The sequence below is a fragment of the Pseudophryne corroboree genome, unplaced genomic scaffold (genome assembly GCF_028390025.1).
Source record: "Pseudophryne corroboree isolate aPseCor3 unplaced genomic scaffold, aPseCor3.hap2 scaffold_1198, whole genome shotgun sequence".
Lineage (NCBI taxonomy): Eukaryota > Metazoa > Chordata > Amphibia > Anura > Myobatrachidae > Pseudophryne > Pseudophryne corroboree.
In genome coordinates, this window is record NW_026967823.1 from 122,737 (window position 1) to 144,051 (window position 21,315).

At 41.0% G+C, this 21,315-nt stretch overlaps 3 non-coding genes and 2 pseudogenes across 3 annotated transcripts; 2 read left to right on the forward strand and 3 right to left on the reverse strand.

Annotated features, from left to right (window-relative positions):
- Positions 1-1,355: 1,355 nt before the first annotated feature.
- LOC134991082 (U1 spliceosomal RNA) lies at positions 1,356-1,519 on the reverse strand. Its single transcript, XR_010195532.1, has one exon. It is a non-coding gene; the product is annotated as a U1 spliceosomal RNA (small nuclear RNA).
- Positions 1,520-1,671: 152 nt separating this feature from the next.
- Positions 1,672-1,835, reverse strand: LOC134991072 (U1 spliceosomal RNA). Its single transcript, XR_010195522.1, has one exon. It is a non-coding gene; the product is annotated as a U1 spliceosomal RNA (small nuclear RNA).
- Positions 1,836-2,746: 911 nt separating this feature from the next.
- LOC134991034 (U1 spliceosomal RNA) lies at positions 2,747-2,925 on the forward strand (annotated as a pseudogene).
- Positions 2,926-11,151: 8,226 nt separating this feature from the next.
- LOC134991075 (U1 spliceosomal RNA) lies at positions 11,152-11,314 on the forward strand. Its single transcript, XR_010195525.1, has one exon. It is a non-coding gene; the product is annotated as a U1 spliceosomal RNA (small nuclear RNA).
- Positions 11,315-13,397: 2,083 nt separating this feature from the next.
- LOC134991033 (U1 spliceosomal RNA) lies at positions 13,398-13,576 on the reverse strand (annotated as a pseudogene).
- Positions 13,577-21,315: the final 7,739 nt, after the last annotated feature.

The following is a 21,315-nucleotide window of genomic DNA, read 5'->3' on the forward strand; positions in this document are numbered from 1 at the left end:
TGTTTGCCCTTGTGACTTGTTGATCATCATAGCGAAGCAGATGCTTACAGAAAACTGCAGGGGCTTAGATTGAAAATAAAAAAATTGATGGGTATAAGGTAGAGAGGAGCGGGTTCGGTTCTCCGAGAACCGAATTCCCCACGAACTCCACGTGGTTTACACTGGTCCGAGGCAGGCTCGGTTGTTCCCGCCTGACTCGGAAAACCTGAACAAGGGAAAATGTCATCATCCCGCTGTCGGATTCTTGCGAGATTCGGATTCCATATAAAGAGCTGCGCGTTGCTGCCATTTTTACTCGTGCATTGAAGAGAGAGCGGAGAGGACGTGGCTATGTTCTCTCAGTGGAAATCTCAATATCAGTGCTCAGTATCAGTGGTTACTTATTGCTGCTCAGTAATACTAGTAGTGTGTCTCTCCTGCTCAGTGTCAGTTCTCAGTAGTATCCTCATCAGTGCTCAGTATCACTGCTCATTGTCTTGTGCTGCATTGTGGTGCTCAGCATACTACAGTACATTACTAATAGTCCAGTGCTGCATCTTGCTGCTCAGTGTCAGTTCTAGTATCCTCATCAGTGCTCACTATCACTGCTCATTGCATTGTGGTGTTCTGTATACTACAGTAACATAGTAATATAGTATATATAGAGGAGCGGGTTCGGTTCTCCGAGAACCGAATTCCCTACAAACTCCACGTGGTTTACACTGGTCCGAGGCAGGCTCGGTTGTTCCCGCCTGACTCGGAAAACCTGAACAAGGGAAAATGTCATCATCCCGCTGTCGGATTCTCGCGAGATTCGGATTCCATATAAAGAGCTGCGCGTTGCCGCCATTTTTACTCGTGCATTGAAGAGAGAGCGGAGAGGACGTGGCTATGTTCTCTCAGTGGAAATCTCAATATCAGTGCCCAGTATCAGTGGTTACTTATTGCTGCTCAGTAATACTAGTAGTGTGTCTCTCCTGCTCAGTGTCAGTTCTCAGTAGTATCCTCATCAGTGCTCAGTATCACTGCTCATTGTCTTGTGCTGCATTGTGGTGCTCAGCATACAACAGTACATTACTAATAGTCCAGTGCTGCATCTTGCTGCTCATGTTGGCTATGCCCCAGCCCCTGAAGCATTCAAGCTGATTTCTTGCAGCAGCTGGGCACTGTAACAGCTCCAGAGCTGCTCTGTAAGGCAAGTAAAAGGGTGTTGGCCCTGCAGCACTACCTGTAGTTTGCATTGTGCGTTGGAAGGCACAAAGTAAGCAGACAGGAGAAGTCAGGAGAGTGCACAAGGGCATAGAAGGCAGGGGCTCAAGAAAAGAGAAGTGGAAACAGACAGCAAACTAGGCTGGAGAGAGACCTGAGACAAAGAGATCTGAATTATACGAGTAGCCGACCAGAGGAAACACAAATTATGCAGTCAAGTGTCCCACATTTGGGGAAATCGTAGGAGCAGCACACCCAGAGTGCAATGGGTGAGCCTTGCCCTGGGAGAAGCACCTTCCTGATCATAGTATCTCACTTGGCAGGTAAGTAGGAGTTGGGCTTGAGCTGGGGAGGGTCGCTGCTCGGGCTCCCCCCTGTCAAGTGAAGGAGATCCAACTGAGGCAGCACAAGGAAACTCTCGAAAAAAGAACAAGGCTAGAGGAAGATCTGAGACAAAGAAATCTGACTTTTACCAGAGCTGACCAGAGGAAAGCACAAACACAGTCCCCCACTACCACAAATAATGCAGTCGAGTTTCCCACATTTGGGGAAATCACAGGGGTCAGCATACCCAGAATGCAATGAATGAACCTCACCCTGGGAGAACAATCTTCATGACCATGGTATCTCCTATGCAAAATAAGTATGATTTGGGATAGGGCTGGGGAGGGCCGCTGCTCAGGCACATCTCTGTCAAGTTAAGGAGATTCAACTGAGGCAGCACAAGGGAACTCTCATCTGGGGACAACAACTGCAGGGAGAACACATATTTTCAGATGAACATGGGAGAGCAGAAGGCTGCCTAATACTGAAGCACCCCAAACAACAAACCAAATGCAACAACTAGTACAAGCATTCCTGGGGGAAGGTCTGCAGAAGACGGATTTGCATACGGTGATGTTATCCAAGCAGTGGGCCAAAGTTGACTGGAACCCTCATCTGCATATGAAAAGAGAAAAGGGGCATGCAGGGCATGGCGGCCTTTTGCAGTGCTTGGATGACCCCTAGTTCGCATTAAACACCTCCCCCCTCCAGGTAGTGCTGCAGGGCCCACACCCTTTTACTTGCCTTACAGAGCAGCTCTGGAGCTGTTACAGTGCCCAGCTGCTGCAAGAAATCAGCTTGAATCCTTCAGGGGCTGGGGCATAGCCAACATGAGCCCCACACCGACGGAGGGTGGAGGTGTTTAATGCGAACTAGGGGTCATCCAAGTGCCGCAAAAGGCCGCCATGCCCTGCACGCCCCTTTTCTCTTTTCATATGCAGACGAGGGTTGAAGCCAACTTTGACCCACTGCTTGGATGACATCGCCATATGCAAATCCATCTGCTGCAGGCCTTCCCCCAGGAATACTTGCACTAGTTGTTGCATTTGGTTTGTTGTTTGAGGGTGCTTCAGTATTAGGCAGCCTTCTGCCCTCCCATGTTCATCTGAAAATATGTGTTCTCCCTGCAGGTGTTGTCCCCAGATGAGAGTTCCCTTGTGCTGCCTCAGTTGAATCTCCTTTACTTGACAGAGATGTGCCTGAGCAGCGGCCCTCCCCAGCCCTATCCCAAATCATACTTATTTTGCATAGGAGATACCATGGTCATGAAGACTGTTCTCCCAGGGTGCAGTTCATTCATTGCATTCTGGGTATGCTGACCCCTGTGATTTCCCCAAATGTGGGAAACTCGACTGCATTATTTAATGCGAACTAGGGGTCATCCAAGCACCGCAAAAGGCCGCCATGCCCTGCATACCCCTTTTCTCTTTTCATAAGCAGACGAGGTTTGAAGCCAACTTTGACCCACTGCTTGGATGACATCACTTGCTGCCTTTCCAATGAAGCAAGTTTAATTTAATAATAGGTGAAAAACCATCCCTACAAAGGTGTTAATCAGATACTTGGCTTTGTGGACACTTTTCAGAGCACAAATTTGTTAGCATAAAAATAAAGCCAGAAAATGAAGAGCTGTTTAATCACTCAATTGGATTTTTCTGCCAGCATATTTCTTTTTCTCTGCAACCCACTGCTAAATTGTGCTTCCTAGCTGTTTTTATAAAATCACTGAATCAAATCTAACTCTGATTACATCAGAGAAGGCCAGGTACCCTACACCATAACAGGGGGTTTGAAATTTTGACTTGTCTACTTAAAGATCACCAAAATCTAATAACAAGGTCAATTAAGTCCCTGGGTGGGATTGAACCACCAACCTTTTGGTTAACAGCCTTACACACTAACTGATTGCGCCACAGCGACACTTTGCAGAAGTACATACTGACAAAGGCTAATAAGCATTCATCTAGAACGATTCCTAGAAACATTTTAAAAAGTCAATAATGTGGAGAGTTTTTGTAAGATGTTTCTTCCATCAACCAATGAAGAAACACATTGGTACTTTCCCATGATGAGTGAGTGCTTCAGGATCTTTTGCACTTACATGTGCAGCAGAGTACTGTAATGGAAGCATGCTGGGTCCATAACCCAGAGGTAGGCAGATTGAAACTATCCTCTGCTATATGCATTTTTTTTTGTTAATTAAAGTAATCCAAAACTGGGATTGATATTTTTGCTCTTTTATTTTTACTTAAAGTACAATAACTTTTACCATTTTAATTTGTTTTAATAGTATATTGACAGTATTGTTTTCTTTCAAAAATCCAATTAATTTTCTTTACCCGATTATTAAAATGGTAATTGACAAAAACAAACTACATTGTCACCAGAAGAGCAATACAAAATGTACAAGTGATATATTAAAATCATCTTTCCAGCTTGAATTTCAATGATGCATTGGGGCAACGATTTTGTGAGAAACATCTTCACCCTTAAATAAAGATTTTCTTAATTCCTTACCTGTGTGCTAATTAGATATCACCTTGTTTTCACATTAAACAGACTTCCACATGAGAAAACAGCAAAGATGCAGTGGCGTTAATGTTTCCTGGTGTCAACCTGTATTATTTCCGTAGATATTGAAATGAGGATGCATCTTGCTGCCTTTCCAATGAAGCAAGTTTAATTTAGTAATAGGTGAAAAACCATCCCTACAAAGATGTTAATCAGATACTTGGCTTTGTGGACACTTTTCAGAGAACAAATTTGTAATCATAAAAATAAAGCCAGAAAATGAAGAGCTGTTTAATCACTCAATTGGATTTTTCTGCCAGCATTTTTCTTTTTCTCTGCAACCCACTGCTAAATTGTGCTTCCTAGCTGTTTTTTTATAAAATCACTTAATCAAATCTAACTCTGATTACATCAGAGAAGGCCAGGTACCCTATACCATAAGAGGGGGTTTGCAATTTTGACTTGTCTACTTAAATATCACCAAAATCTGATAACAAGGTCAATTAAGTCCCTGGGTGGGATTGAACCACCAACCTTTTGGTTAACAGCCTTACACACCAACTGATTGCGCCACAGCGACACTTTGCAAAAAGCACATACTGACAAAGACTAATAAGCATTCATCTAGAACGTTTCCTAGAAAAACTTTAAAAAGTCAATAATCTGGAGAGTTTTTGTAAGATGTTTCTTCCAGCAACCAATGAAGAAACACATTGGTACTTTCGCATGATGAGTGAGTGCTTCAGGATCTCTTGCACTTACATGTGCAGCAGAGTACTGCAATGGAAGCATGCTGGGCCCATAACCCAGAGGTAGGCAGATTGAAACTATCCTTTGCTATATGAATTTTTTTTTTTGTTCATTAAAGTAATCCAAAACTGGGATTGATATTTTAGCTTTTATTTTTACTTAAAGTACAATAACTTTTACCATTTTAATTTGTTTTAATAGTATATTGACAGTATTGTTTTCTTTCAAAAATCCACTTAATTTTCTTTACCCTATTATTAAAATGGTAATTGACAAATACAAACTACATTGTCACCATAAGAGCAATACAAAATGTACAAGTGATATATTAAAATCATCTTTCCAGCTTGAATTTCAATGATGCATTGGGGCAACGATTTTGTGAGAAACATCTTCACCCTTAAATAAAGATTTTCTTAATTCCTTACCTGTGTGCTAATTAGATATCACCTTGTTTTCACATTAAACAGACTTCCACATGAGAAAGCAGCAAGGATGCAGTGGCGTTAATGTTTCCTGGTATCAACCTGTATTATTTCAGTAGATATTGAAATGAGGATGCATCTTGCTGCCTTTCCAATGAAGCAAGTTTAGTTTAGTAATAGGTGAAAAACCATCCCTACAAATATGTTAATCAGATACTTGGCTTTGTGGACACTTTTCAGAGAACAAATTAGTTAGTATAAAAATAAAGCCAGAAAATGAAGAGCTGTTTAATCACTCAATTGGATTTTTCTGCCAGCATATTTCTTTTTCTCTGCAACCCACTGCCAAATTGTGCTTCCTAGCTGTTTTTATAAAATCACTGAATCAAATCTAACTCTGATTACATCAGAGAAGGCCAGGTACCCTACACCATAACAGGGGGTTTGAAATTTTGACTTGTCTACTTAAAGATCACCAAAATCTGATAACAAGGTCAATTAAGTCCCTGGGTGGGATTGAACAACCAACCTTTTGGTTAATAGCCTTACACACTAACTGATTGCGCCACAGCTACACTTTGCAAAAGTACATACTGACAAAGGCTAATAAGCATTCATCTAGAACGATTCCTAGAAACATTTTAAAAAGTCAATAATGTGGAGAGTTTTTGTAAGATGTTTCTTCCATCAACCAATGAAGAAACACATTGGTACTTTCCCATGATAAGTGAGTGCTTCAGGACCTCTTGCACTTACATGTGCAGCAGAGTACTGTAATGGAAGCATGCTGGGTCCATAACCCAGAGGTAGGCAGATTGAAACTATCCTCTGCTATATGCATTTTTTTTTGTTAATTAAAGTAATCCAAAACTGGGATTGATATTTTTGCTCTTTTATTTTTACTTAAAGTACAATAACTTTTACCATTTTAATTTGTTTTAAGAGTATATTGACAGTATTGTTTTCTTTCAAAAATCCACTTAATTTTCTTTACCCGATTATTAAAATGGTAATTGACAAAAACAAACTACATTGTCACCAGAAGAGCAATACAAAATGTACAAGTGATATATTAAAATCATCTTTCCAGCTTGAATTTCAATGATGCATTGGGGCAACGATTTTGTGAGAAACATCTTCACCCTTAAATAAAGATTTTCTTAATTCCTTACCTGTGTGCTAATTAGATATCACCTTGTTTTCACATTAAACAGACTTCCACATGAGAAAACAGCAAAGATGCAGTGGCGTTAATGTTTCCTGGTGTCAACCTGTATTATTTCCGTAGATATTGAAATGAGGATGCATCTTGCTGCCTTTCCAATGAAGCAAGTTTAATTTAGTAATAGGTGAAAAACCATCCCTACAAAGATGTTAATCAGATACTTGGCTTTGTGGACACTTTTCAGAGAACAAATTTGTAATCATAAAAATAAAGCCAGAAAATGAAGAGCTGTTTAATCACTTAATTGGATTTTTCTGCCAGCATTTTTCTTTTTCTCTGCAACCCACTGCTAAATTGTGCTTCCTAGCTGTTTTTTTATAAAATCACTTAATCAAATCTAACTCTGATTACATCAGAGAAGGCCAGGTACCCTACACCATAAGAGGGGGTTTGCAATTTTGACTTGTCTACTTAAATATTACCAAAATCTGATCACAAGGTCAATTACGTCCCTGGATGGGATTGAACCACCAACCTTTTGATTAATAGCTGAACACACTAACCGATTGCGCCACAGAGACACTTTGCGAAAAGTACATACTGACAAAGACTAATAAGCATTCATCTAGAACGTTTCCTAGAAAAACTTTAAAAAGTCAATAATCTGGAGAGTTTTTGTAAGATGTTTCTTCCAGCAACCAATGAAGAAACACATTGGTACTTTCGCATGATGAGTGAGTGCTTCAGGATCTCTTGCACTTACATGTGCAGCAGAGTACTGCAATGGAAGCATGCTGGGCCCATAACCCAGAGGTAGGCAGATTGAAACTATCCTTTGCTATATGCATTTTTTTTTTGTTCATTAAAGTAATCCAAAACTGGGATTGATATTTTAGCTTTTATTTTTACTTAAAGTACAATAACTTTTACCATTTTAATTTGTTTTAATAGTATATTGACAGTATTGTTTTCTTTCAAAAATCCTATTAATTTTCTTTACCCGATTATTAAAATGGTAATTGACAAAAACAAACTACATTGTCACCAGAAGAGCAATACAAAATGTACAAGTGATATATTAAAATCATCTTTCCAGCTTGAATTTCAATGATGCATTGGGGCAACGATTTTGTGAGAAACATCTTCACCCTTAAATAAAGATTTTCTTAATTCCTTACCTGTGTGCTAATTAGATATCACCTTGTTTTCACATTAAACAGACTTCCACATGAGAAAGCAGCAAGGATGCAGTGGCGTTAATGTTTCCTGGTGTCAACCTGTATTATTTCAGTAGATATTGAAATGAGGATGCATCTTGCTGCCTTTCCAATGAAGCAAGTTTAATTTAGTAATAGGTGAAAAACCATCCCTACAAATATGTTAATCAGATACTTGGCTTTGTGGACACTTTTCAGAGAACAAATTCGTTAGCATAAAAATAAAGCCAGAAAATGAAGAGCTGTTTAATCACTCAATTGGATTTTTCTGCCAGCATATTTCTTTTTCTCTGCAACCCACTGCTAAATTGTGCTTCCTAGCTGTTTTTTTTATAAAATCACTGATTCAAATCTAACTCTGATTACATCAGAGTAGGCCAGGTACCCTACACCATAAGAAGGGGGTTTGAAATTTTGACTTGTCTACTTAAAGATCACCAAAATCTGATAACAAGGTCAATTACATCCCTGCGTGGGATTGAACCACCAACCCTGTGATTAATAACCAAACACACCAACAGATTGCGCCACAGAGACACTTTACAAACGTACATACTGACAAAGGCTAATAAGCATTCATCTAGAACGTTTCCTAGAAAAACTTTAAAAAGTCAATAATCTGGAGAGTTTTTGTAAGATGTTTCTTCCATCAACCAACGAAGAAACACATTGGTACTTTCCCATGATGAGTGAGTGCTTCAGGATCTCTTGCACTTACATGTGCAGCAGAGTACTGCAATGGAAAAATGCTGGGCCCATAACCCAGAGGTAGGCAGATTGAAACTATCCTCTGCTATATGCATTTTTTTTTGTTAATTAAAGTAATCCAAAACTGGGATTGATATTTTTGCTCTTTTATTTTTACTTAAAGTGCAATAACTTTTACCTTTTTAATTTGTTTTAATAGTATATTGACAGTATTGTTTTCTTTCAAAAATCCACTTAATTTTCTTTACCCTATTATTAAAATGGTAATTGACAAAAACAAACTACATTGTCACCAGAAGAGCAATACAAAATGTACAAGTGATATATTAAAATCATCTTTCCAGCTTGAATTTCAATGATGCATTGGGGTAACGATTTTGTGAGAAACACCTTCACCCTTGAATAAAGATTTTCTTAATTCCTTACCTGTGTGCTAATTAGATATCACCTTGTTTTCACATTAAACAGACTTCAACATGCGAAAGCAGCAAGGATGCAGTGGCGTTAATGTTTCCTGGTGTCAACCTGTATTATTTCAGTAGACATTGAAATGAGGATGCATCTTGCTGCCTTTCCAATGAAGCAAGTTTAATTTAGTAATAGGTGAAAAACCATCCCTACAAAGGTGTTAATCAGAGACTTGGCTTTGTGGACACTTTTCAGAGAACAAATTTGTTAGCATAAAAATAAAGCCAGAAAATGAAGAGCTGTTTAATCACTCAATTGGATTTTTTTGCCAGCATATTTCTTTTTCTCTGCAACCCACTGCTAAATTGTGCTTCCTAGCTGTTTTTATAAAATCACTGAATCAAATCTAACTCTGATTACATCAGAGAAGGCCAGGTACCCTACACCATAACAGGGGGTTTGAAATTTTGACTTGTCTACTTAAAGATCACCAAAATCTGATAACAAGGTCAATTACGTCCCTGGGTGGGATTGAACCACCAACCTTTTGGTTAATAACCATACACACTAACTGATTGCGCCACAGCGACACTTTGCAAAAGTACATACTGACAAAGGCTAATAAGCATTCATCTAGAACGCTTCCTAGAAACATTTTAAAAAGTCAATAATGTGGAGAGTTTTTGTAAGATGTTTCTTCCATCAACCAATGAAGAAACACATTGGTACTTTCCCATGATAAGTGAGTGCTTCAGGACCTCTTGCACTTACATGTGCAGCAGAGTACTGTAATGGAAGCATGCTGGGTCCATAACCCAGAGGTAGGCAGATTGAAACTATCCTCTGCTATATGCATTTTTTTTTGTTAATTAAAGTAATCCAAAACTGGGATTGATATTTTTGCTCTTTTATTTTTACTTAAAGTACAATAACTTTTACCATTTTAATTTGTTTTAATAGTATATTGACAGTATTGTTTTCTTTCAAAAATCCACTTAATTTTCTTTACCCGATTATTAAAATGGTAATTGACAAAAACAAACTACATTGTCACCAGAAGAGCAATACAAAATGTACAAGTGATATATTAAAATCATCTTTCCAGCTTGAATTTCAATGATGCATTGGGGCAACGATTTTGTGAGAAACATCTTCACCCTTAAATAAAGATTTTCTTAATTCCTTACCTGTGTGCTAATTAGATATCACCTTGTTTTCACATTAAACAGACTTCCACATGAGAAAGCAGCAAGTTTGCAGTGGCGTTAATGTTTCCTGGTGTCAACCTGTATTATTTCTGTAGATATTGAAATGAGGATGCATCTTGCTGCCTTTCCAATGAAGCAAGTTTAATTTAGTAATAGGTGAAAAACCATCCCTACAAAGGTGTTAATCAGAGACTTGGCTTTGTGGACACTTTTCACAGAACAAATTTGTTAGCATAAAAATAAAGCCAGAAAATGAAGAGCTGTTTAATCACTCAATTGGATTTTTTTGCCAGCATATTTCTTTTTCTCTGCAACCCACTGCTAAATTGTGCTTCCTAGCTGTTTTTTATAAAATCACTGAATCAAATCTAACTCTGATTACATCAGAGAAGGCCAGGTACCCTACACCATAAGAGGGGGTTTGAAATTTTTACTTGTCTACATAAAGATCACCAAAATCTGATAACAAGGTCAATTACGTCCCTGGGTGGGATTGAACCACCAACTTTTTGGTTAATAGCCTTACACACTAACTGATTGCGCCACAGCGACACTTTGCAAAAGCATATACTGAAAAAGGCTAATAAGCATTCATCTAGAACGTTTCCTAGAAACATTTTAAAAAGTCAATAATGTGGAGAGTTTTTGTAAGATGTTTCTTCCATCAACCAATGAAGAAACACATTGGTACTTTCCCATGATGAGTGAGTGCTTCAGGATCTCTTGCACTTACATGTGCAGCAGAGTACTGTAATGGAAGCATGCTGGGTCCATAACCCAGAGGTAGGCAGATTGAAACTATCCTCTGCTATATGCATTTTTTTTGTTAATTAAAGTAATCCAAAACTGGGATTGACATTTTTGCTCTTTTATTTTTACTTAAAGTACAATAACTTTTACCATTTTAATTTGTTTTAATAGTATATTGACAGTATTGTTTTCTTTCAAAAATTCACTTAATTTTCTTTTCTGTGTGCTAATTAGATAGCACCTTGTTTTCACATTAAATAGACTTCCACATGAGAAAGCAGCAAGGATGCAGTGGCGTTAATGTTTCCTGGTTGTAGTGGGGGACTGTGTTTGTGCTTTCCTCTGGTCAGCTCTGGTAAAAGTCAGATTTCTTTGTCTCAGATCTTCCTCTAGCCTTGTTCTTCTTTCGAGAGTTCCCTTGTGCTGCCTCAGTTGGATCTCCTTCACTTGACAGGGGCGTACCCGAGCAGCGACCCTCCCCAGCACTAGCCCAACTCCTACTTACCTGCCAGGTGAGATACTATGATCATGAAGGTGCTTCTCCCAGGGCAAGGCTCACCCATTGCACTCTGGGTGTGCTGCTCCTGCGATTTCCCCAAATGTGGGAAACTTGACTGCATAATTTGTGTTTCCCCTGGTCGGCTCTCGTATAATTCAGATCTCTTTGTCTCAGGTCTCTCTCCAGCCTAGTTTGCTGTCTGTTTCCACTTCTCTTTTCTTAAACCGCTCCCTTCTATGTCCTTGCGCACCTTAATTAAATCTAACTCTGATTACGTCAGAGAAGGCCAGGTACCCTACACCATAAGAGGGGGTTTGAAATTTTGACTTGTCTACTTAAAGATCACCAAAATCTGATCACAAGGTCAATTACATCACTGGGTGGGAACCTTTTGGTTAATAGCCCATGTAAGTGCAAGAGATCCTGAAGCACTCACTCATCATGGGAAAGTACCAATGTGTTTCTTACAAAAATTCTCCAGATTATTGACTTTTTAAAGTTTTTCTAGGAAACGTTCTAGATGAATGCTTATTAGCCTTTGTCAGTATGTACTTTTGCAAAGTGTCGCTGTGGCGCAATCAGTCAGTGTGTATGGCTATTAACCTAAAGGTTGGTGATTCAATCCCACCCAGGGACGTAATTGACCTTGTTATCAGATTTTGGTGATCTTTAAGTAGACAAGTCAAAATTTCAAACCCCCTCTTATGGTGTAGGGTACCCGGCCTTCTCTGATGTAATCAGAGTTAGATTTGATTAAGTGATTTTATAAAAAACAGCTAGGAAGCACAATTTAGCAGTGGGTTGCAGAGAAAAAAAATTATGCTGGCAGAAAAGTCCAATTGAGTGATTAAACAGCTCTTCATTTTCTGATTTTATGTTTATGCTAACAAATTTGCTCTCTGAAAAGTGTCCACAAAGCCAAGTCTCTGATTAACACCTTTGTAGGAATGATTATCCACCTATTACTGAATTAAACTTGCTTCATTGGAAAGGAAGCAAGATGCATCCTCATTTCAATGTCTACTGAAATAATACAGGTTGACACCAGGAAACATAAACGTCACTGCATCCTTGCTGCTTCCTCATGGGGAAGTCTGTTTAATGTGAAAACAAGGTGATATCTAATCAGCACACAGGTAAGGAATTAAGAAAATCTTTCTTTATGGGTGAAGATGTTTCTCACAAAATTGTTGCACCAAGGCATCATTGAAATTAAAGCTGGAAAGATGATTTTAATATATCACTTGTATATTTTGTACTGCTCTTCTGGTGACAATGTAGTTTGTTTTTGTCAATTACCATTTTAATAATAGGGTAAAGAAAATTAAGTGGATTTTTGAAAGAAAACAATACTGTCAATATACTATTAAAACAAATTAAAATGGTAAAAGTTATTGTACTTTAAGTAAAAATAAAAGAGCAAAAATATCAATCCCAGTTTTGGATTACTTTAATTAACAAAAAACAATGCATATAGCAGAGGATAGTTTCAATCTGCCTACCTCTGGGTTATGGACCCAGCATGCTTCCATTACAGTACTCTGCTGCACATGTAAGTGCAAGAGATCCTGAAGCACTCACTCATCATGGGAAAGTACCAATGTGTTTCTTCATTGGTTGATGGAAGAAACATCTTACAAAAACTCTCCAGATTATTGACTTTTTAAAGTTTTTCTAGGAAACGTTCTAGATGAATGCTTATTAGCCTTTGTCAGTATGTACTTTCGCAAAGTGTCTCTGAGGCACAAACAGTTAGCGTGTTCAGTTGTTAACCAAAAGGTTGGTGGTTCAATCCCACCTAGGGACGTAATTGACCTTGTTATCAGATTTTGGTGATCTTTAAGTAGACAAGTCAAAATTTCGAAAACCCCTGTTATGGTGTAGGGTACCTGGCCTTCTCTGATGTAATCAGAGTTAGATTTGATTAAGTGATTTTATAAAAAAAACAGCCACGAAGCACAATTTAGCAGTGGGTTGCAGAGAAAAAGAAATATGCTGGCAGAAAAATCCAATTGAGTGATTAAACAGCTCTTCATTTTCTGGCTTTATTTTTATGCTAACAAATTTGTGCTCTGAAAAGTGTCCACAAAGCCAAGTATCTTATTAACACCTTTGTAGGGATGGTTTTTCACCTATTATTAAATTAAACTTGCTTCATTGGAAAGGCAGCAAGTGATGTCATCCAAGCAGTGGGTCAAGGTTGGCTTCAAACCTCGTCTGCTTATGAAAAGAGAAAAGGGGTATGCAGGGCATGGCGGCCTTTTGCGGTGCTTGGATGACCCCTAGTTCGCATTAAATAATGCAGTCGAGTTTCCCACATTTGGGGAAATCACAGGGGTCAGCATACCCAGAATGCAATGAATGAACCGCACCCTGGGAGAACAGTCTTCATGACCATGGTATCTCCTATGCAAAATAAGTATGATTTGGGATAGGGCTGGGGAGGGCCGCTGCTCAGGCACATCTCTGTCAAGTAAAGGAGATTCAACTGAGGCAGCACAAGGGAACTCTCATCTGGGGACAACAACTGCAGGGAGAACACATATTTTCAGATGAACATGGGAGGGCAGAAGGCTGCCTAATACTGAAGCACCCCCAAACAACAAACCAAATGCAACAACTAGTGCAAGCATTCCTGGGGGAAGGCCTGCAGCAGATGGATTTGCATATGGCGATGTCATCCAAGCAGTGGGTCAAAGTTGGCTTCAACCCTCGTCTGCATATGAAAAGAGAAAAGGGGCGTGCAGGGCATGGCGGCCTTTTGCGGCACTTGGATGACCCCTAGTTCGCATTAAACACCTCCACCCTCTGTCGGTGTGGGGCTCATGTTGGCTATGCCCCAGCCCCTGAAGGATTCAAGCTGATTTCTTGCAGCAGCTGGGCACTGTAACAGCTCCAGAGCTGCTCTGTAAGGCAAGTAAAAGGGTGTGGGCCCTGCAGCACTACCTGTAGTTCGCATTGTGCAAGACCCCTAGTTCGCATTAAACACCCCCACCCTCCTTCGGTGTGGGGCTCATGTTGGCCATGCCCCAGCCCCTGAAGCATTCACGCTGATTTCTTGCAGCAGCTGGGCACTGTAACAGCTCAAGAGCTGCTCTGTAAGGCAAGTAAAAGGGTGTGGGCCCTGCAGCACTACCTGTAGTTTGCATTGTGCATTGGAAGGCACAAAGTAAGCAGACGGGAGGAGAAGTCAGGATAGTGCACAAGGGTATAGACGGGAGGGGATCAAGAAAAAAGAAGTGGAAACAGACAGCAAACTAGGCTTCCAATGCACAATGCAAACTACAGGTAGTGCTGCAGGGCCCACACCCTTTTACTTGCCTTACAGAGCAGCTCTGGAGCTGTTTAATCACTCAATTGGATTTTTCTGCCAGCATAATTTTTCTCTTACGTCCTAGAGGATGCTGGGGACTCCGTAAGGACCATGGGGGATAGACGGGCTCCGCAGGAGACATGGGCACTTTAAGAAAGACTTTAGATCTGGGTGTGCACTGGCTCCTCCCTCTATGCCCCTCCTCCAGACCTCAGTTTACTACTGTGCCCAGAGGAGACTGGGTGCTTTTCAGGGAGCTCTCCTGAGTTTCCTGACAGAAAGTATATTTGTTAGATTTTTTTATTTTCAGGGAGCCTGCTGGCAACAGACTCCCTGCATCGAGGGGCGGAGGGGAGAGATGCACACCTACTTCTGTGAGTTGATAGGCTCTGCTTCTTAGGCTACTGTACAGCATTAGCTCCAGAGGGATCGGTACGCAGGTCTCACCCTCGCCGTCCGTCCCAGAGCCGCGCCGCCGTCCCCCTCGCAGAGCCGGAAGATAGAAGCCGGGTGAGTATGAGAAGAAAAGAAGACTTCAGAGGCGGCGGAAGACTTCATGATCTTCACTGAGGTAACGCACAGCAGTAAAGCTGTGCTCCATTGCTCCCATACACCTCACACACGGCAGTCAGTGTAAGGGTGAAGGGCGCAGGGGGGACGCCCTGGGCAGCAATATAGACCTCTCTTTGGCAAAATAAATATATATGCAGCTAGGCACTGTATATATATATAAGAGCCCCCGCCATTTTTTTATGGGGGGGGCTATTTGAGCGGGACAGAAGCCCGTCGCTGAGGGGGTGGGGCTTCTCCCTCAGCACTCCCCAGCGCCATTTTCTCCACAGCACCGCTGAGGGGAAGCTCCATGGACTCTCCCCTGCTTATACCACGGTAGAAAGAGGGTCTTAAAGAAGAGGGGGCACATAATTAGCGCATATATATATGGAAATACAGCGCTACTGGGTAAACATAAAATGATTGTGTTTTTTTCCTGGGTCATATAGCGCTGGGGTGTGTGCTGGCATACTTTCTCTCTCTGTCTCTCCAAAGGGCCTTGTTGGGGAACTGTCCTCAGATAAGAGGATTCCCTGAGTGTATGGTGTGTCGGTACACGTGTGTCGACATGTCTGAGGTAGAAGGCTCTCCTAGAGAGGAGCAGGAGCAAATTAATGTGGTGTCTCCATCGACAACGCCGACACCTGACTGGATGGATATGTGGAATGTTTTAAGTGCTAATGTAAACTTATTACACAAGAGATTAGACAAAGCTGAAGCTAGGGAACAGTCAGGGAGTCAACCCATGCCTGTCCCTATGTCGCAGGGACCTTCGGGGTCTCAAAAGCGCCCACTATCCCAAATAGTTGACACAGATACCGACACAGATTCTGACTCCAGTGTCGACTACGATGATGCAAAGTTACAACCAAAATTGGCTAAATGTATTCGATATATGATTATTGCAATAAAAGATGTTTTGCACATCACAGAGTCCCCTGTCCCTGACACGAGGGTACACATGTATAAGGGAAAGAAACCTGAGATAACCTTTCCCCCCTCACATGAGTTGAACGAATTATGTGAAAAAGCTTGGGAATCTCCAGACAAAAAGCTGCAGATTCCCAAAAGGATTCTTATGGCGTATCCTTTCCCGCCAATGGACAGGATACGGTGGGAATCCTCCCCTAGGGTGGATAAAGCATTGACACGCTTATCCAAAAAGGTAGCGCTGCCATCCCAGGATACGGCTACCATCAGGGACCCTGCTGACCGCAAGCAGGAGGTTACCCTAAAGTCCATTTACACACATTCTGGTACCTTACTCAGACCGGCAATTGCGTCGGCCGAGGTTGTAGCGCGGTGGCAGCATGGACAGATACCTTATCAGCAGAGATTGAGACCCTAGATAAGGATGCTATGTTATTGACCATAGGGCATATAAAAGATGCTGTCCTATATATGAGAGATGCTCAAAGTGACATTAGTCTACTGGGTTCTAGAATAAACGCTATGTCGATTTCTGCTAGACGAGTCCTATGGACCCGGCAATGGACAGGTGATGCCGACTCAAAAAGGCATATGGAGGTTTTACCTTACAGGTGTGAGGAATTGTTTGGGGAAGGTCTCTCGGACCTTGTCTCCACAGCTACAGCTGGTAAATCAAATTTTTTGCCTTATATTCCCTCACAGCCTAAGAAAGCACCACATTATCAAATGCAGTCCTTTCGATCACAGAGAAACAAGAAAGTACGAGGTGCGTCCTTTCTTGCCAGAGGTAAGGGCAGAGGGAAGAAGCTGCACAACACAGCTAGTTCCCAGGAACAGAAGTCCTCCCCGGCCTCTACAAAATCCACCGCATGACGCTGGGGCTCCGCTAAAGGAGTCCGCCCAGTTGGGGGCACGTCTTCGTGTTTTCAGCCACATCTGGGTTCATTCGCAGGTGGATCCCTAGGCAATAGAAATTGTTTCTCAGGGTTACAAGCTGAAATTCGAAGAGGTGCCTCCTCGCCGGTTTTTCAAATCGGCCCTACCATCTTCTCCCCAGGAAAGGGAGATAGTGTTAAATGCAATTCACAAATTGTATCTTCAACAGGTGGTGGTCAAGGTTCCCCTGCTTCAACAAGGAAAGGGAAATTATTCGACCCTGTTTGTAGTCCCAAAACCGGACGGTTTGGTCAGACCCATATTAAATTTAAAATCCCTGAACCTATACTTGAAAAGGTTCAAGTTCAAGATGGAATCGCTAAGAGCGGTCATCGCCAGCCTAGAAGGGGGGGATTTTATGATATCTCTGGACATAAAGGATGCATACCTTCATGTACTCATTTATCCACCTCATCAGGCGTACCTAAGATTTGCGGTACAGTATTGTCATTACCAATTTCAGACGTTGCCGTTTGGTCTCTCCAGAATTTTCTCCGAGAATTTTCACCAAGGTAATGACGGAAATTATGGTGCTCCTGCGAAAGCAAGGTGTCACAATTATCCCGTACTTGAACGATCTCCTCATAAAAGCGAGATCAAGAGAGCAGTTGCTGAACAGCGTATAACTTTCATTGAAGGTGTTACAGCAAAACGGCTGGATTCTCAATATCCCGAAGTCGCAGTTGGTTCCTACGACTCGTCTGACTTTGCTTGGGCATTATTCTGGATACGGACCAGAAAAGGGTTTATCTTCCGATAGAAAAGGCCCAGGAACTCATGACTCTGGTCAGGAACCTATTGAAACCAAAACAGGTGTCAGTGCATCACTGCACTCGAGTCCTGGGAATGATGGTGGCATCATACGAGGCCATTCCCTTCGGCAGGTTCCATGCGAGGATCTTGCAATGGGACCTACTGGACAAGTGGTCCGGGTCACATCTACAGATTCATCAGTTGATCACCCTGTCCCCCAGGGCCAGGGTATCTCTCCTGTGGTGGCTGCAGAGTGCTCACCTTCTAGAGGGCCGCAGGTTCGGCATTCAGGACTGGATCCTGGTGACCACGAACGCGAGCCTCCGAGGTTGGGGAGCAGCCACACAGGGAAGAAATTTCCAAGGTCTTTGGTCAAGTCAGGAGACTTGTCTTCACATCAACATCCTGGAGCTAAGGGCCATATACAACGCCCTATGTCAAGCGGAGACCTTACTTCGCGACCAACCAGTTCTGATCCAGTCAGACAACGTCACCGCAGTAGTTCATGTAAACCGCCAAGGCGGCACAAGGAGCAGAGTGGCGATGGCGGAAGCCACCAGAATTCTTCGCTGGGCGGAGAATCATGTAAGCGCACTGTCAGCAGTGTTCATTCCGGGAGTGGACAACTGGGAAGCAGACTTCCTCAGCAGACACGACCTACATCCAGGAGAGTGGGGACTCCATCAGGAAGTCTTCGCACAGATTGCAAGTCGGTGGGGACTGTTCCAGATAGACATGATGGCGTCCCGCCTCAACAAAAAGCTACAGAGGTATTGCACCAGGTCAAGAGACCCTCAGGCAGTAGCTGTTTAAACAGCTCTTCATTTTCTGATTTTATGTTTATGCTAACAAATTTGCTCTCTGAAAAGTGTCCACAAAGCCAAGTCTCTGATTAACACCTTTGTAGGAATGGTTTTTCACCTATTACTGAATTAAACTTGCTTCATTGGAAAGGCAGCAAGATGCATCCTCATTTCAATGTCTACTGAAATAATACAGGTTGACACCAGGAAACATAAACGCCACTGCATCCTTGCTGCTTTCGCATGTGGAAGTCTGTTTAATGTGAAAACAAGGTGATATCTAATTAGCACACAGGTAAGGAATTAAGAAAATCTTTATTTAAGGGTGAAGGTGTTTCTCACAAAATCGTTGCCCCAATGCATCATTGAAATTCAAGCTGGAAAGATGATTTTAATATATCACTTGTACATTTTGTATTGCTCTTCTGGTGACAATGTAGTTTGTTTTTGTCAATTACCATTTTAATAATAGGGTAAAGAAAATTAAGTGGATTTTTGAAAGAAAACAATACTGTCAATATACTATTAAAACAAATTAAAATGGTAAAAGTTATTGTACTTTAAGTAAAAATAAAAGAGCAAAAATATCAATCCCAGTTTTGGATTACTTTAATTAACAAAAAAAAATGCATATAGCAGAGGATAGTTTCAATCTGCCTACCTCTGGGTTATGGGCCCAGCATGTTTCCATTGCAGTACTCTGCTGCACATGTAAGTGCAAGAGATCCTGAAGCACTCACTCATCATGGGAAAGTACCAATGTGTTTCTTCGTTGGTTGATGGAAGAAACATCTTACAAAAACTCTCCAGATTATTGACTTTTTAAAGTTTTTCTAGGAAACGTTCTAGATGAATGCTTATTAGCCTTTGTCAGTATGTATGTTTGTAAAGTGTCTCTGTGGCGCAATCGGTTAGTGTGTTTGGTTATTAATCAAAGGGTTGGTGGTTCAATCCCACCCAACGATGTAATTGACCTTGTTATCAGATTTTGGTGATCTTTAAGTAGACAAGTCAAAATTTCAAACCCCCTTCTTATGGTGTAGGGTACCTGGCCTACTCTGATGTAATCAGAGTTAGATTTGAATCAGTGATTTTATAAAAAAACAGCTAGGAAGCACAATTTAGCAGTGGGTTGCAGAGAAAAAGAAATATGCTGGCAGAAAAATCCAATTGAGTGATTAAACAGCTCTTCATTTTCTGGCTTTATTTTTATGCTAACTAATTTGTTCTCTGAAAAGTGTCCACAAAGCCAAGTATCTGATTAACATATTTGTAGGGATGGTTTTTCACCTATTACTAAATTAAACTTGCTTCATTGGAAAGGCAGCAAGATGCATCCTCATTTCAATATCTACTGAAATAATACAGGTTGACACCAGGAAACATTAACGCCACTGCATCCTTGCTGCTTTCTCATGTGGAAGTCTGTTTAATGTGAAAACAAGGTGATATCTAATTAGCACACAGGTAAGGAATAAAGAAAATCTTTATTTAAGGGTGAAGATGTTTCTCACAAAATCGTTGCCCCAATGCATCATTGAAATTCAAGCTGGAAAGATGATTTTAATATATCACTTGTACATTTTGTATTGCTCTTCTGGTGACAATGTAGTTTGTTTTTGTCAATTACCATTTTAATAATCGGGTAAAGAAAATTAATTGGATTTTTGAAAGAAAACAACACTGTCAATATACTATTAAAACAAATTAAAATGGTAAAAGTTATTGTACTTTAAGTAAAAATAAAAGCTAAAATATCAATCCCAGTTTTGGATTACTTTAATGAACAAAAAAAAAATGCATATAGCAAAGGATAGTTTCAATCTGCCTACCTCTGGGTTATGGGCCCAGCATGCTTCCATTGCAGTACTCTGCTGCACATGTAAGTGCAAGAGATCCTGAAGCACTCACTCATCATGGGAAAGTACCAATGTGTTTCTTCATTGGTTGCTGGAAGAAACATCTTACAAAAACTCTCCAGATTATTGACTTTTTAAAGTTTTTCTAGGAAACGTTCTAGATGAATGCTTATTAGTCTTTGTCAGTATGTACTTTTTGCAAAGTGTCTCTGTGGCGCAATCGGTTAGTGTGTTCAGCTATTAATCAAAAGGTTGGTGGTTCAATCCCATCCAGGGACGTAATTGACCTTGTCATCAAATTTTGGTAATATTTAAGTAGACAAGTCATATAGCAGAGGATAGTTTCAATCTGCCTACCTCTGGGTTATGGACCCAGCATGCTTCCATTACAGTACTCTGCTGCACATGTAAGTGCAAGAGATCCTGAAGCACTCACTCATCATGCGAAAGTACCAATGTGTTTCTTCATTGGTTGCTGGAAGAAACATCTTACAAAAACTCTCCAGATTATTGACTTTTTAAAGTTTTTCTAGGAATCGTTCTAGATGAATGCTTATTAGCCTTTGTCAGTATGTACTTTTGCAAAGTTTCGCTGTGGCGCAATCAGTTAGTGTGTACGGCTATTAACCAAAAGGTTGGTGGTTCAATCCCACCCAGGGACGTAATTGAACTTGTAATCAGATTTTGTTGATCTTTAAGTAGACAAGTCAAAATTTCGAAAACCCCTGTTATGGTGTAGGGTACCTGGCCTTCTCTGATGTAATCAGAGTTAGATTTGATTCATACTGTTAACTGGGTAGTATATCACAAGTTATACGGTGTGATTGGTGTGGCTGGTATGAATCTTGACCTTGGATTAACAAAAATCCTTTCCTCGAACTGTCTGTCTCCTCTGGGCACAGTTTCTCTAACTGAGGTATGGAGGAGGGGCATAGAGGGAGGAGCCAGTGCACACCCAGATCTAAAGTCTTTCTTAAAGTGCCCATGTCTGCTGCGGAGCCCGTCTATCCCCCATG